Source organism: Numida meleagris, chromosome 17, assembly GCF_002078875.1.
Source record: "Numida meleagris isolate 19003 breed g44 Domestic line chromosome 17, NumMel1.0, whole genome shotgun sequence".
In the NCBI taxonomy this organism is placed as follows: Eukaryota; Metazoa; Chordata; class Aves; order Galliformes; family Numididae; genus Numida; species Numida meleagris.
In genome coordinates, this window is record NC_034425.1 from 5,788,512 (window position 1) to 5,799,418 (window position 10,907).

A 10,907-nucleotide genomic window follows, 5' to 3' on the forward strand; every position below is an offset into this window, starting at 1 on the left:
TGTACTAAGAGTTAATGGGTCCATGCAGCTCTGAAGATAAGAAACAGATGATAAAGGTTAGGGAAGGGATCGCGTTTCCATTATGCAGCCTGTAAATGCAAACTAATTAGAATGCAGCCTTGTTTCTGAGAAAATGCAAAGAGGAAAGCAAAAAAAACCACAACAAACCAAAACCAAAAAACAAAAACCCGACAACAAAAACACGCATCTCTTCCCTCCCAGGCGAAGAAGCCATGTGAGTGCTGAAGGCCTGAGAATATGGAATAACTCAGCTTTGCAGCTTAGGTGTACTTAGGGCTGGAAGTACACATCAGCCACTGTGTGTGTGCGTGGGGCGGCCCAGGAGGCATCCCTGTTTGCAATGACACCTTCACCTGCTGGGCTCCAGCCTTCCCAGGGCAGTCTCACTGTGCTGGGGCCTGGGGTTTTTGGCAACAAGGGCTGAAATGGTGGTTATTCCCGGGGCTGGAACGCCACCTACCCATAACCACTTCCCAGGGAAGGTGCCGTAGGGACGCGCTGCAGGTTTCGTCCGCACATCAGCTGGAGGAGGATGTGTGTTTAACAGAGTTGGATTTTTTCTTTTTTTCATTTTCTTTTAAACTTTATTTTTCTCTCTTCTGCAGTTCATTAGCATCTTCCCTCTGCTTGCTTACTTTTTTTTTTTTTTTTTGCCCCTTGCTTTCTTCTGGAACCTAGAAGTATTTCACTGCGGCTTGCCAAATGATTTCTATCTCAGTGAAAAAGAACTTGCTATTTCCTGAAAACCTACCACTGTTTTTTCTCTCTTTCTCTCTCTCTCTCTCTCTCTTTTTAATACATTCTGAGCATTGAAACAAATCCAGGTAACTCGATAAGACGTTAATGAAAATGAATTCTGTTTTGCGAAAGTGCATTGAGGAGAAGGGAGAAGGGAGAAGGGGAGCACTGTTTGGCAGAGAGGGAATTGTCTGTGCTGAAAAGAGATTTCAGGAGGTATCATGTTCAAAATCCTCCCGTGCCAAATTTGTGGGTGAGAAATGGCAAAAAAAAAAAAAAAGAAGAAGCCTCCCTAGCTTTCTACTTGTGTGGTTTTTGTTACTGTCGACGTTGTTGGTGAGATAGCATGGTCTGATCAACACCATCGGGTTTGATTCCAGTGCTGACCACATCTCACACTGGGGAGGCTGCATTGAGCTGTGTTTGCCACCTCCAAAGGATCCCTTGGGTCCCATCATGGGACCACTCATGGCACCCACTTACTCCAGCCATCCTTTGCACCCAACCATCACCCCCATCCATTCCATCCACTGCACCCATCCATCACACCCACCCATCGTGACCATCCGTTGCACCCCCCCATTGCATCTACACGTTAATGGCTACCCATCACACGCATCCTTCACACCCAATCATTGCACCCATCCATAGCATCTACCCCCAGCACCCACCCCTTGCATCTACCCATTGCGTCCACCCATTGCACCGCACCTACCCATCACACCCAAGGGGCATTTTGGTTTGGTTTCATGCACTGGAGCAGGCTGGGCAAAAAAAAAAAGTCTTTGTTTAATGAGCCGATTCTTTTATTGGGCTGATTTTCAGCTGCATTTTACTTTTCAGCACACGGGAAGTTTAGTTTTTAAGAAGTTTATTTCTTTATCGTGCATTCATTTCCGAAGGCTTCGCTGTACTTCTGGGTCGATTTCTGTTTGGTTTGGGACTTGGAGAAATGAGCCTTTGAGCAGATCAGCTGCGGGATAAGGCACTCTGTTTGTGAGATGGTTTTCTGTGTTGCATAACTCACAAGTATCATCCGGCACTTGAGAAAATGGATGATCTTTTTTTTTAATTCACCCTCTCCCTCCCTCTGCTCCCCCATCTATGTGATTTTTTATGGTCCATGATTGGAAGCAAAAGGTCTAAAAGAAAGAGGAAATCAAGCCCGTCAATAAATGCTAAAAATATTTAGTGTGGCAGCCTCTGTATTTTCTTTTTTGTGAAACACTGATTAATATTCAGTGGTTGAAGGTTAATACCCCATTCATTTTATTCCCTTTACATCCTCTGCACAGCAGTTGCTGCTCCAATTTCGACTTCTAATTCATGCAAATCTGGTTCCAATCAGGATATTAGTAACTCACTGCATAAGCAGGAGGGGAGGAAAAAATAAGAAATCACACAATTGTTTAACTCATCTTTTGGTAGAAACCTATACACAGACACCCCAAGTCTATCAGGTTGCTGTAAGGAAAGGGTGTTTATTGGTGTTTATTGTGCATTTCTCTCCTTTAAAATACAGAGAGAGCATCCGCACAGGAGTTTTTTGGCAGGCTTAAACAGAAGTTATTGCTTTGGTACAGCAGTGAAAGTCTCTGGCCTGTGTCACAAAGGAGATGGATGATAATAATGGCTCACGCTGAGCTTAAAATCTAAGCTTCAGTGCAGGGACAGAAACAATCCCTTCTCAGGTCAGATTATCAAGCCCAGCTCGATGCCTAAATTGTCTGGATGCCTGAATAATATAGAAAAACAGGGAATCTTTTTTCCAAATGTGCAAGGCAGTCTCCATCAGGGAAGTGGCCGTTCCCCAGGCCTCTGTGCCTGGCTCTTGGTGCCAGTGTCCGGTGTTGCCCTCCGCTTTGGTGAGCAAAGTGTTTCTGCATTGCCACGGCCCTGTCCAGGCTCTGAGGACCGTGGGGATGGATGCAAGGCATTGGCTCCTCAGCTCCTGCCAGTGGATCCTGGGTTCACCTCATCCTGCCTCCCCATTGTCCCCCATGGGACATCCTAGTGATGTCTCCTTGGCACTGCTGGGGGTCTCTGCATGGACCATAGCCCCAGAGGCTTTCACAAGGAGGTTGGTATCTACTTGAGCCACAGCAGTTCCAGCATCTGGTCAGAGCAGACGGGCTGCAGCAAAGAGCCTCCGTACAGTAGACTGCCTAAAGCCTGGTGTATTTACCTTGGAGGAGGCGCAGAGCTCAGCTCTCCCTACCAGGAATCCCAGGCGAGGCCGGCAGCCAGGTTGGGGTTGTCCAGGACGAGGACCAGGGCTGGATCCTGCACCCTGCATCCTTGGAGATGGGGATGGCTTTGTGCTGGGTGACTGCTCCCAGATGTAGGGGCCATGTGCCTGTCCTTGCATGTGGGTGCCATGGCTCTGCCACCCCTCCACAACACACCAATGGGGAAAAGCCTGGGCTTGCAATGTCTGTGTATGAACATCCTCAAGCACTGCTGCAAAGTGAGAGGAGTGCAGTTATGGAAGCCCAAGCCCCGAAGCAGGAGGTTTCACTCCAAGGACTGGCCTTCACCCATGTTTTGTTGGACCAGGACACAGAGATGGACGGAACAGCCCTCCCAGACCCTCCCCCTCCAGGAGATATTGCTCCTATGGCATCTTCCTCAAAGGAAAAAGCGTTTTCTCCCTTCATGGATCACCGGTGACTTCAACTTTTAAAAATAAGCAAAGGCTTCAGCACAGCCCTGCACGCGATGTCTAGCCAAAATGCAAAACTTTACCACAGTGCACAAGTGGGCTGTGTTTTTCAGACCAGGGAACAACGTTAGGGCCCTTTCATCACCTTTCTTTTGCACTTCTTTTAAAAATGATTTAAATTGGAGGCAATAGTATTGAACCTCTGACACTCAGACAAGACTCTCTGAATCTCACTTAAGCTTGCAACCATTTTCTGTAACCACTTTGCTCGCAGTCCTTGTGGTTTGTTGTGTTTTTTTTTTTTCCTAAGCATTTGTTCTTTCCACTCTGTTCGCTATTCATGCCACCTCCGTGAAGTTTCATTTCATTTTTTGCCTTGTTGTAGGATGGAGCCGGTGACCACCAGGGCTTCACTTCTCATCTCTGCTGATGCGCTCTAAAATCGGGCTCCCCTCCAGCACGTTTGGAGCAGCAGCGCTGAGAACGTTGTGCTGAACCCTCCATCCACCACCGAGGAAAACGCGCAGCGGAGGAAAGTCAGATTCCAGATTGCTCAGCAGAAAGGAAAACCCAGCTTGGAAGCCCCTCTGGAAGAGGGCCAGGCAGTAATCTCACGGCGTGTGGGTGAGAATGGCAGCACGTCCTTTGGCCTCTGACGGAGCTGCTCGCGCTCAGCATCCAGCCTCCTCCGTTTATAGCCCCGATTTCCAACCAGCTAAATGAAAATACTTGTGGGCAGCAAAAATAGCCGGTGCTGAAAACCTGTGTCTACCGAGGGTGGAAATTGCAGGGAGTTCCTCCGTGTCCGCAGCCGATCATTAGGAGTGGTGGCATAAATCCGGCGGTTGCGTGGTGTGCCGCGGGCGGGCTCCCTGCAGCGACCCAGGGCCGAGCGCCCACCGCAGCCCGTGGGATGCTCTGAGGATGCTCCTGAGGAATTGGCTTTTTGGGGGGGATAAGAAAAGAGGAAAAAGCAGCAGCACGCATTTTTCCCTTGCATCAGCACGGTATGCACTGGGATGGAGTTTGCCATCGTCAGCGTTAAGATCGTTTCTGCTCCCTCTGTGGGATAGGGGATGTGGTGTTGAGATGGGAGCGGGGTTGCTATGGTTGCTACACCATCTATGGTGGTGTGTTCACAGTGCACAATTTATCCCCTAAGTATGCAAATGTGCCATGCAAACATGTGCAAATCCTGATTTTTTTTGTCAGCTGGCAAGATACAGTTAAACAATATAATTCAGAGGCCTGGGAGCCAGCAGAAGAGCACTGCAGGGCAATACCCAGGGCTCAGCTGCCAGCAGCACGGGGTGGGAATGCTGCAGGTTACCCTCATGTTATAGCAGCAGCAAGGAAGCGCTTTGCCTCATCGTTTAGCAAATGCTGTCATGCAATGAGGCAATGCCACTGCTGGTGTTTTGGCTGCCTCTCCTTGCAGCTCGGGGTGTGTGTGGGGGTGCATTGGCCATCAGCTCATGTTGCTTCTGTACTGACTCATTTATCTTTTGGTGCTGGTCCTCCAGCACCACGTGGAAATGCTTGAGCAGCCACTCTAACCTTTGGGCTGCAATAATGAGCCTCACATGGCATCTGATTGGCAACATGTGGCCTAAGCCATTGTTTTTCTTCAGCTGCTTGTTAAGCCCTGATCTCTGTTTGATTTCAAGGTGAAACCAAGGGGGATTTTGCTGAGGCTTCTCTGGTTCAGTTTGGATCTCACAGCCTAGTATACTGCTGGAGGCAGGGAGGGGTCAGAGCTGAATTGACTCCTTCTGACACCACCCCAGTGCTGTGTGGAACGGAGGCAATGTTCTGCTACATGTGGGCTCTGCTGGAGCATCTCCGGGCTCAGCTGGAAGCAGGTGAGTCTGTGCACACCTTCAGACAATGTTTCCTGTCCTGGTTGTATGCTCCTAGGTTGCAGATTAGCCACTTGTTGGTGCAGATGGCTGAAGCCTTCCATGTCAGCTTTGAGTTTGGTTTTCTTCTGCCCTAATTGAGACCAGAAATCCAATTAGACAATCATCCCGTGCCTTTTTGAATCCCCTGGCTGCAGCGTCACATCATCTGAGATGGTGGATGTTGTGCTGGTGATGGGACCAACAGGCAGCAGTGAGATCATGCCCTGCTGTAGATTATGAGACACAATTTTAAGACCCATCCATTACAATCCATGTCGGAGTGGTGCCGTGCTTTGCTGCTCCTATTAGGGGCAGCAGATGTTCAAACAAGGGCTGCAGCACGTGTGGCCTCCTCGCTGCTCCCTGTTAGGCAGGACTTGTGCTGAAGGGATGGCTGCTGCTTGAAGGGGCTCCTGTTGGTTTGCACAGATGCTGTGGGTGAGGGGAGGAGAGACACAGATTTGAGCAGCTCCCCAGTGGCAGCTTCTTTGGAAGTGGTGTTTCCTTGATTCAGAGACCTTGGGGCCAGTGATGAGCATCCCCTGCTTAAGGAGCTGAGATTTGCTGCATCTCCTTTCTCTCCTTCTGTCTGGCTGCAGCAAAACAGGAAACAGCACCAAATTAGCTTGGCATCTGAGCCTTCCAAAAGCCACAGCATGGCAACTGTAGGCACCACTTGTTGCTTTTTTCCTACCCTGCAGCCGCCGAGCCTTAGGGCAGCAGTTTGATTTGGTGTCTCAGTCTGCTTGCTGTGGGAGAAAGCAAGAAGGTTTAAAAAAAAAAAAAAAAAAAAAAAAAAAAAAAAAAAGGAAAGAGGCTTTCAGCTCAGGGCCTCCAATTGCATTGTTTTTATCCTTTTTCCTGTCCTGGAAAAAGAATCAGAAATAGCTCAAACCCCTTTTTTTTCCCTGCACGATTTAATTAAGGCAGAAAAAATGATGGAAACTGCACTGTCCAGCTTTCAATGCTTTTTCACCTCGTTGGGCAGGACAGACACGTTAAGTTTGTGAGTGTAACCATTCTGGTGGAGATGGACTCCAGCCACAGCTGCACGGGTTTAAGGTTGAGGTTCTGGGCCCCTCACTATAAAAATACATTTGAGGCCCTGCAGTGCATCAGGACCCTCGAGTTCTTCTCTGCAGCACTGCTCTCAGTGAGTTCTCCCAGTCTGTACTCATATCTTGGACTGCGCTGACCAAAGTGCAACACGCTGCTCTTGGCCTTGCTGAATCTCATGAGATTCTCATGTGCCCACTTTCTGAGCCTGTCCAGGTCTCTCAGGATGGCATTCCTCCCTTCTATTGCGTCAACTGCAGCACTTGTTTGCTGGCACTCAGCCTTGCTGAGGGTACACTCGATCCCACTGTCGATGCCATTGATAAAGATGCTGAAGAGCACTGGTCCCAAGTTGGACCCTTTGGGGGGACACCACTTGTGCTCAGCCTCCACCTGGACATAGAGCTGTTGACTGTAACCCTCTTGCTATGACCATCCGACCAATTCTTTATCCATTCCTTCAGCCTTGCCTTAGGGCCAGCGAAATTCCCCTTGCCCTTGCGATCTGACCCGGTGCTTGTTTGCTTTCGGCTGTTCTCCAAACACACCTTGCTCCCAGATGCCTCCATTTGTGGATGCTTCACATCGAAAGCTAACAATGAGTGTTGCATTTAAACACAATATAATTTAAATATAACCTCAGCATTTATTTGGGGGTGGAGGGGGGCTACTGCAATGGAATGGGGACCTGAGCCCCTCCACAGGACCTGTCTGCTCCTCTGCCAGCTCCTTGTGCAGCTCCGGGCAGCATGCACTGAGTGGAAGGACCAAATTCTTCCTCAGCCTTTCAATTAGCTTCTAATCCCTTCACTCCCATAAAATCTCAGCTGCTGGCTGCCCCTCTTTGTGTGTCTGCAGCAGCCACGAAAGCCGCCTCCCTGAGCATCTGTCTGTGCGGCTGAGGCTGAAACCAATCCTTGTGCCAATGGCCACACCTCTCCGCAAAGAACATGTAATTGCAAACTTATTTTTTTTTTATCCTTCTTTCCCCTTTCCTCCCATTTAACGTAAAACAAGCAGACACCCGTCACCATCCTCGGCTTTGCTCTGATGCAAGCTTTTTCCACCTGGCCAAGTTGGGTGTTCAAAAAATATAAATAAGTGCAAAAAGGAAAAAAAAAAAAAAGGGGCGGGGGGAAAGGCTGCCGGTAGGGATATTTTTAAACACATGACACAGAGGAGTGTGACACACTTGGTGTTCTCAGTGGGTGGGTGCAGTGTTACTGCATGTTGTTCTTGTCGCGGGGCCCAGCATTACAAGGAGGTGTGTTTGTAGCTGTGCCTGGTGACAGCGTGTGGCACTGCTGCCTGGTCCCAGCAAGGGGTGGGGGCTTTGTGAGCACTGTGTGGATGCTGAGCATCTAAATGCTGATGCTCTGCTGCCTTGATGTGCGCTGCTTCACTTGGGAGCGTTCAACCCGGGGTAGCTGGGATTGGCATTGCTGTTTGTTGGTGAGCATGGTGAGAATGCTGAGCGTCTATGTATGGGTGCTTTCCTGCCATGATATGTTTCATGTGGGCGCATTCACCCGAGTTATCTGGGGCTCTGTACGTCCATCTGTCCACGTCTGCTTGTCCATCCGTGGTGCTGTTGGCTGGGCACCAGGGTTGGCTCTGGGGACTATGAGCAGGAGTGATGCCGAGGGTGGCAGAGGCTGATGCTGGCCAATGTCTACCCACGAGCTGGCAGTTTTATAGCCCTATAAAAGGCAGCTGACAGCAGAGGTTCCGATTTCGGAGGCTCCAACAGAGCTGGGAGGAGCCGTGTTGGTGCTGAGCCTTGGCGTGACGTCGGGAGGCAGAGCCAGGCTGGGATTCCTGACGTGCCAGGCGCAGGAGCTCGCTGCTTGCCTGCCTTTCCCTCTTGGGCACCACGCACAGTGCCAGCCCAGGCCCCAGGGCTCCGTGTGCTGCAGCACGGCTCCGTGCTCTGCTCCACAGCTCTCCTCCCTGAGTGTGGCCTCTCTCACTCACAGTTTGCTTTCTCTTCCCTGTGCGTTTATTGCCATGTCCATTCATGTGTTTCATTTTGGTAGGGACCTGTGCATCTCCCTGGAGGTTGGCCAGGAGCTTTGGCTCAGGCCCTATTCATGCTTGGTGCTTTCTCGTGGGCAGTGCCAGAGGTGGGCAGGGTGGCACAGAGAGGAGCTGCAGGGATGGCAGCAGCAGAATCCCTCACCTGAAGCCTGGAGGTTTCACACCAGGCTGGGGTAGAGCTGGGGATGCACCATCCCCTCCCGGCTGTGCGTGGCACTGTTACTCTCGTTGTGCTGGTGGGAAGTCTGAGCCGTGGGCTCGGGGTGCTTTATCTTAGGCAGACTCAGCCTGAGTTATGAGCTCAGAAACACAGAGATGCCCTCATCCTGGAGCAAGGCAAAGGCATGCAGGAGAAGCTGCGGACCCAGGCAGAGGAGAATGAACCTTCTGAGGAAAGGGGCTCCCTGGAAGAATTCATCTTGGATAGGTGTTCCCAAAGCTGGGAATTACAGGCAACTTGTCCTGTGGCCGATCTCCACATGGAAGAAGGGGGATCTTGCTGTAGAGCTCAGCACGTGGGATGTGGCTCCGTTGCCCCATCCCTGCACAGAGCCCAGCTGGGTGCTGTGTCCTGCAAATGGGCACGAGAGCAAAAGGCAGAGCCTGGTGCAGTCCCTTCTGCTCAGAACTCCCTGTGGAGCTCCTGCGCCTGGGTCCCCCACCACGACCAAGGGATCCTGGCTCTTTTTTTATGGAGACTCCCCACCGTGGTAGACGCTAGTTAAAAGGTTACTGCCCAGCTGTGAAATATGTAGACAGGGTAACAGCTAAATGGCGGGGTGACCTCATATCTCATATTTATTGACTAAATGTGGCTTGAACTAGTCACCACCAGTAAAATAAACCACAGCCCCGAGTGCTGCAGGAATATTCCACGGCAGACAGACTCCTGACTCCTTGTCACACTCTTTCTTTCACTTGATTCAAATTTAAAAAAAAAAAAAAAGAACCTTTTTTTACTAATCTTGCTTCATTTACAACACAGGGCCTGCAGAAACCCTTTCAGTGCAAGCTGACACTTTTCCAGTGAGAAGAGCTGGGAATCTCTTTGATTTTACACTGAAAGAGAGAGAGAGAACCAGCCCTGTGGTTTCTGCTTTGGCCAGCATCCATGGATGCACAAGGGCTGATGTGCACAGCCAGGTTGGATGTGTGAGGCTGTGCCAGGGAGTGCTGGGACAGGCTGGGTTTTGTGACCACTACATCACACTGCTGTCACAGGGATGAGAAATCGGTATGAAAAAATCAGAAGTCGGTTCTCAGGTTTTGCCTGCAGGAAGACACTGTGGTATAAAGGCAAAATGAGAGGAGAACTGAACTCATTCAGCACCAGCTATGTCTTCCTGAGCATCTCTGCTTGGCTTCTCCAGTTCTGCTGAACCATTCCTCATCGCCTTGCAACAAAAATCCTGCAGGGTGTGCATTAGCTCACGGTCATCTGTGGTGCCCCGAGGGGACGGCAGTGCCACAATCACAGTGGTCTCAGCTGGAAAAGCCAGAGTGCAATGCAGGTGTTGCTATAATGTCCTGTCTGGGATTACCGTGCCGGTCAAAAGTTCTGCTGCAGTGTTTCCCTTTGGATATTTACATGTGCATGGAGGGATGCTGAGTATTGGAAAAAAGACAGGCTTGGCACCGGGGTGGGATGCAGATGTTAAACCACCAGCTCACGTCAGCTCAGGCTGCATGGTAGCGTCTCAGCTGAGCCACGAAGCGCTGCAGACTCATGGGATGGCTGTGGGGTAGGGATTGGTTGCGGGTTCCTAGGGTTGTGCTGCTATGGGGATGGGGCAAAAGTCCTTTTGGTCACGGCACTGGGATCATGTGCTGATTGCTGTTGTTGTTAGGTTTCCAAGCTAATATGCAGATGGCTAATGAGAGTCAGAAGGGAAAGGACACCCATTCTTCTCCTCATTGGGTCACTTGAGACTTTTTTTGGTAGAAGAAATGTGGGTTTTCTGCTATCAGCTAGCATTATGAGAGGGAAATGCTTATTAAAAAGCCATTATAAATGTCCTGACAAACGTAGCCCTCCAGCATTTAGGGAAGCACTGTTGCAAATGGTGGAGCTTGTCAATTGCTATTTTTAATCAGAAAAAAAATACCTCTATTGGTTGCTTGCTGCTGTTATTTTTTGATTTTGTTGTTTAATTCCCTCCCTCCTTGAGGAGGATGCTGGTTTGATTTGTCAGCGATGCTTACTCTGCATGTGATGATGCACGGGACTTGAAGGCTTTGGGATTGAAAGCTCAGCTGGGACGTATTTGTGCTGTTCAGTTTCATCCATGCCTCTTGCAGCCCCAATTCTTCAGCGCCGTAATGCAACACCTTAGGGCTGGGGCAGTCGAACGTCCCCTGGCTGAGGCCGTCGTGCCTCATGGTTTCCACCTGAGGCCATAAATCATGCTGGAGCTGGATTAAAACTTCGGTTAGATCCACTGGCAGTTTTGCTATTTTCACTGAACCTTGCGATGATTTGGACGTGAGCTGAA

The 10,907-nt window shown here is 49.9% G+C and overlaps 1 long non-coding RNA gene across 1 annotated transcript in view; it reads left to right on the top strand.

Annotated features, from left to right (window-relative positions):
• The window catches only part of LOC110407324, a 161,528-nt gene that overhangs the window by 141,671 nt on the left and 8,950 nt on the right, over positions 1-10,907 (top strand). Inside the window, exon 8 of the long non-coding RNA XR_002443858.1 lies at positions 3,807-5,283. This is a non-coding gene — a long non-coding RNA (uncharacterized LOC110407324). The remainder of the gene's footprint in view (positions 1-3,806; positions 5,284-10,907) is intronic.